This window comes from Centroberyx gerrardi, chromosome 15 (assembly GCF_048128805.1).
Source record: "Centroberyx gerrardi isolate f3 chromosome 15, fCenGer3.hap1.cur.20231027, whole genome shotgun sequence".
Lineage (NCBI taxonomy): Eukaryota > Metazoa > Chordata > Actinopteri > Beryciformes > Berycidae > Centroberyx > Centroberyx gerrardi.
In genome coordinates, this window is record NC_136011.1 from 5,897,649 (window position 1) to 5,904,067 (window position 6,419).

The 6,419-nt window shown below is 44.0% G+C and overlaps 1 non-coding gene across 1 annotated transcript; it reads left to right on the forward strand.

Annotated features, from left to right (window-relative positions):
- On the forward strand, positions 1-94 carry trnai-uau (transfer RNA isoleucine (anticodon UAU)). The gene is made up of 2 exons: positions 1-38; positions 59-94. It is a non-coding gene; the product is annotated as a tRNA-Ile (tRNA).
- The last annotated feature ends 6,325 nt before the right edge of the window (positions 95-6,419 follow it).

Below are 6,419 nucleotides of genomic sequence, written 5' to 3' on the forward strand. Positions count from 1 at the left end.
GCTCCAGTGGCGCAATCGGTTAGCGCGCGGTACTTATATGACAGTACAATGTAGAGCAATGCCGAGGTTGTGAGTTCGAGCCTCACCTGGAGCAGTTATTTTCTACTAATACAGCAAGTACCGGAGTGTAGCAGTGATGTATCTTTATGTAAGTTTGTACACTAAATAGTAGAACTCTTTTTCACAACAGGGAGGCGAATCAAGACATGTACGCCTGATGTAACATTGTATGTTTATAGGTTATTATGAACAACTGAACCTTTCAGAAAAATAACTATTGTAATCCTATGATAAATTTGAGAAGGGCACCATACAAATATAGCAAAACTAAGTCCCTATAGGAATATTATAGTGATACCATAGGAGATATAAAGTACCACAGACACACCGTAGATCCCTATTGGAATATTATAGAAATATTATAGGGGGTGTGATATATAGGCAATCAACAAGACAGCAAATAAAACATCTTTTTAGCTTTTACATTAAAATGTTGTGAAACCAGTGTTTTACCAACGTTGCCATTCAGTACTGGTAGGATGTATCCCTCATTTATATTCCTGTTTTGTTGTAACCTTTAAAAAACACAACAACCTCAGAATGAACAGTACTTGGCACATGACAGGAAGGATATGCCGCACTGCCACTTATTCCATTCTTACTGACACCATTTAGACAGAGCAACAATTTATTTCAGTTGGGTTGACTGGAACAGTATTTCATCATTACCATCAGCAGGAGGCAGCATCTCACCAGCTTCACACAGGCCCACTCTATGAAAGTGAGGTGAAAAGAGTAAAATGACAGCTGCATTTTTCTAGTTTCTGGGAACAAACATGACGCATATCATAATCAATCACATTTTAAATCTCACCACACATCCAGAAGGATGTGTGGTGAGATTTAAAATGTGATTGATTAAAATGTGACCATGTTAACCATTTCAAAAGGAAAAAAAGAGAACCAATATGCTTCTTTGTATTGTAAATATATGAGATAGTTTCATCACAGCAAAACTGCTTCTTTCAAGCTTCAAACAATGTTCCAGGGACCCAATTTCACTCTTCCAACACTTCATTTATACTCATATAGCCTAGTTCATTTTAATATGTCCTCCTAAAATGTCATGGTGCAGCTTTAAGTTCATTGGAGGAATGCAAAAATGAGTTCACATGGAAGTGATTATTATATTGTGAGTCATGTTGTGATGACTCGCAATACAATATGTGTATTTTATTAATTACATTCAATGATTTGTCATCGACATCACTTTAACTTGCTGTACTGTAGCCCACCAGTAGGCGTCGCTGTTGCCCACGATTTGAGTATGCTTGGTCTTTCCCTCATGATGCAGATGTGACTGCTTGAATTTGACTGGCTGCCTGGTGTTTGAATGAAAACAGTCAATCCAGTTGTGTTCTTGCCCACTTCTGCACTCTATGTACTCTCTCTCTCTCTCTCTCTCTCTCTCTCTCTCTGTCTTCCTGTCAGTCTGTCTGCACATTTTGCACGTGCATGCAAACTAAACAGGTATAAGCCATTCACTTGACAGTAGCCTAGGAGGGAAGACTAGGAGATAGGAAACATAGGATTGTGGCATGCTGCTATTGCGCTGTAATGCATTATCCTCTTGGTTTTTAATACAGCAAGAATCATGTGTGTGTGTGTCCAAGGCAAAACTTGAATGAACTCTGTCGTATGATGTTCTCGCTGTCACATTTTCATGCAGAATGGGTGTGGGTGATGAATCCCTACTAAAGATGTGTGATAGTGACTGGAAAACAAGGGAAGATCAAGAGAAGGGCCAGGAAAACGTCCCCGCCGACTCTAATCCACACACACACACACACACACACACACACACACACACACACACACACACACACACACACACACAGACACACACACAGGTTGCAACATAACCCCAAAGTGGATGACTAAGATTCATATAATTGACTGTTACAAGCTGAAGAACAGGGCTGATCTAGAAAACATGGTGCACGGAGGGAATTAACCCTCCTCCGTTTTAGTATCCTCGCAGGAGCACTTGAGGCCAGATGCAATGAGCATGAGATCACCAGATTGCGAGAGGGTTGCGGGAGGGAGGAGGGGGAGGGGGGGGCAGAGGTCGACAGAGTACAGTTAAGGTTTACTCGCGTGAAATCGGCGAGGTAAAAGTAGGCTACGCAGGACATTTACCAATCGCTTGTCTTGATGCGTGCAGTCAGGCTCTGATGGTGGGATGCCAAAAACACACACATCATCGTCCTCATTTACATCTTCATCACCGTCCTTATCGTTACCGCAGCACACACGTCTGTCCAAACATTTACAGGAATGCCTTTTGGTTCTGCCGATGTTGTCTTTTCTCCCCCTCCCACACCACTTTTCACTGCACTTCTCACTCGGCTCAGACGTGCCCCAGGGTGAATCAGGCTTCTCCTCTTTACTTAATCGTAGATCTAATGTAATGTATGTACAGGTCAGAATACATGTATGCAGTGATATAGTGGTACTGGTTAAGTCATCAAAAATGATATGCGGCCAAGTCTGGCAGTTTTGTGTAGGAGCTTAGTAAAGGTTACACAAAGTATGATACAAAAATAGGGTCCGATTTTAATTACCAGGGACTATTTTTCCTGTTTCCATAGGAAGTGAAGGTAGTGGGTGATGGGAGACTGCGTACAGCTAAAACTGCACAGTGGATGAATACGTGGTTGGTCACATGAAATAGTTCCAAAATTAAACTTGGCTACATCAGCTATATTGAGTTAATGATATTTAATTTTTATTATTTATGAATCTATAGGCCATAGGCTATAATAAAAAAAGGTCAGTCCTCTTACTTTGGATACTGCTAGTGGCCTTCTATCAGTCAACAACATGCTAAAGTGTTAGCATGGAGACTACTATCACTCAACATAGTGTATGCTGAAGTGTTAGCATGGAGCACCAAAGCACACAATCTACTAAAACTTGGTGTATTTCTTTAACATGACAAGAATTCCTCTGAATCACTTTAATCCACAAGTACAAAAATTGTACAGGAATTCACCTTGGTGACATTGATGCCTCACATACAATACAAAGGGACATTGCAAGGCTAACTATTGACAGTAGACTATACATATCAGCCCACATCCTATTCACATTTTTTTCCCCATCATCTCAGAACAACCTGTGCGCTGCTATTAAATCAGGGGTTAGGACTAGTTATTCATTCCACGTAGGACACCTTTTGTCTGCGCTAAGTGGGTCATAATGTCTGGTTGTGTGGTAGTTTTGGTTGGCTATGATTGGAAAATACAGCACGGTGACCCATTTTATTCTAGGGCACGGGAGTAATCAGAGGTGTGTCTTTATGAGAGTAGGAGAGATAGAGTTATAGTGCAATGGGAAAAAAGAAAGTGTGGGAGAAAGTACGTGATGAGAAAGAAAAAGTGAGCTTGTGCAATGACAGTGGGAGTGTGTGAGGATGAGAGAGAGAGAGAGAGAGAGAGAGAGAGAGAGAAGGAGAGAGAGAAGGAGAGAGAGACCTGAGAAAAAACAGAGCTGGAAGGCACTGTAATGGTGAGTGTTTGAGTGTTGTGGCAGGGCCTGTTCTCCTATCTCTGCCCTGATCTGGCCTGCAGCGACGGGGCTGTCATCCTCTGCAACATCAATCACCTCCTCTCATTACCCAGCCATCTTCACACACACGCGCGCACACACACACACACGCACACACACACACACACTTATAAACGTCCCTAATCCTCCATCTTCAACCTTTACTGCACAGACACACATGTCCTACTGTTACTGCAGCAAGCATGCAAACCCTAACCCTAACCCTAACCACACTCACACGCACGCACGCACGCACGCACGCACGCACGCACGCACGCACGCACGCACGCACGCACGCACGCACGCACGCACGCACGCACACACACAAAATCAGCCTTATCAGATATCGTCATCCACACTTTTAACTGACAAAAAAATACATTCTAAAAAACCACCGGTGGTTATAATGAAGCCTCTGCCATTGTGTTTACATGGCGAGACCATCAGGTTTCGGATCATCTCTTCCAAAAAGAACCCCTCTGTGTCAGAAGGGGTTGTGGGAAGCACATACAGACATACATGCAGTCTAATTCCCAGCCAAATCAAACCAAAAAGCCAGATATTGCAACAACAGATCCGCAGGCTGTAATTGTTGAGAGGTTGACCCCCAAACTTCTGGCTTCAGTGTTTTGAAAAGCGTCCTGCAACAGTATACCAGGCTCTTCAGATCTTAGCCAGCACCCCCCCTGTTGCTAACCACACAGCTATGTGTCACAAGCTATAATTCACATCTGTCTTGGGTTAGCACCCAGTGTTAGCTCACTATCTAGCTGTCTGACAGCTCCCAGGCCCGGCTGTTATGTATTGTGGCCCGTGGGCTCTGCTCATTATGTGTGAAGGTATAATTATTATCATTATTGTTTTCTTTTTTTTTCTTCTCTTTTTTCTTTTTTCCTCCGCTGCTCTCTCAGGCCTGCGGCGGCTTCGGTGATGAAGCGCCTGTCAAGTTGCCAGAAGGAAGTGATGTCATGTTGCCTGGCCGGAGTCCAGCAGACTTTGAGGTCAGAGGCGTGTATTGTCAGAAGGGGAGAGATGTGTATGTGTGTGTGTGTGTGTGTGTGCCTTCGATACAACCCGAGGCCAGGGAGGGCGAATGGGTTTCGAGGAAGACGTGAGATAATGTTTTGTTCCTGAGAAGCTGGTTATGTGAACGCTCTTACTGGGAAGTGTGTGAATTTTGGGGTCATCTGGTTAAGAATTCCCACATGTGCTATTTACATTGTTACCTCCCACCTCTCTCTTAATGTAAGCTGCGAATGTCTCTCTCACTTCATCATCGTCATCAACAGCCACTGTTCAGCGAAGTGTGGGGGGGGGGGTTGGTGTTCTTGTGTAACACTTAAAGGCGTTGTCAAACTGATAGTTCAATTGCTTTGGTCTGCATCAGGGGAAGAGTCGTTACTTTGCTGGATTTACGCAACAGTTCGGTTAGGTTTCATACAGCAACAGTTCATGTGAATCAATCAACAAAAGGCACGTGGGAACAGTTTTTTCCCTCATTGGTCAGAGATTTGGCGCTGGAATGGACTGTCTTCTGAGGTAAAACTCATCCTTAACCCATAATTAACTGCGTGTTGAACCCCTAATGCGCTGCAGTTGGGTTATGTTCTGAAATCCAAACGCAGTGCTGCAGCGTTGGTTTGGCAACGTACTGAGAAACCACCGTATTAGGGCTGACTTAATTGTACATAATTGTGATTTTTATGTGGGAAAGAAAGAACTAACACCTTCACACCTAGCTCATCTAGAGCGGTTATTTCAATCCCCCGGAGCAGTTTATCCTTTGGTTCAGTTTGTTTGGGCATATGAGAACGCGTTCCCAAGGTGACCCAAATCAAACCGAGCGGTCTCTTGATACGTTTCCAAATGAACTTCGCTTGGAATGAGAACGTGATCCGACCGAGCTACAGGAGGCACCGTGTCTTAGTTGGGTTGGATCATGCTCTCCGTCCGAATGCAGTGGATGCTGATGCTCCACGTGGGTTTAACCCGGAAGAAAATCTTTTAACGTAGCCAAACCACAACAATGTCAACAAAAGTCACACTCTTCGATTCAGACCAAAGCAAATAGACGGTTGGCTGGAAAACTCCCTGAGAGGGAATCCGCTCCAGGGTTCCGAGTAACCGCTCTAAACCGAAGACGCCTAGTTGGTGTTTGCACACCTAGTTGGCCCTTTGCATGCTACAGCCCTAAACTGCTAGTCACAGTAGTAGCATAAAGGTTTTTAGGATTTTAACCTTGAACTTTTACAGTGGAACTCCCAGGTTTGTGTATATTTAACTGTCTGATGGTATGCTCAAACATATGCTGGGTAAATAAAGGTTACGAACTCCCCAAGTACAGTGCTTTTTCCACATTTAGTTGGCTTTGTTCAGTTAAAAAAGGCACTAAGAATAACAGAAAGGTTGCTGGTTGCCGTGATTTGCGCTGTGTCCTCACTCAACAGCGATGAAGAGCGAGTGCTGCAGCAGGTGGCTGCTGGAAACTTCCACGGTTTTCCGAGATTTACGTGTACCGAACACTGTGTTAAGACCGAGGAGCCAAATGCACTTTAGAGGTGGAGTGTCTGCGAGTGTGTGTGTGTGTGTGTTGGGGACTAGGGTGTGTAAAGCCCATTGGCTGTCTTCCCTGCTGCACCTCCTTAACCTAATTAAACATCCCTCCAACAACCTTGCGTCTCTGCCAAATCCAATCACACACACACACGCACGCACACACACACACACACTCTCTCTTTTACTCTGTGTTCCTTTCTACTGGAAATTACAGTGGATTTAAAGGATTTGCAGCAATTCACTCTTCATTTACG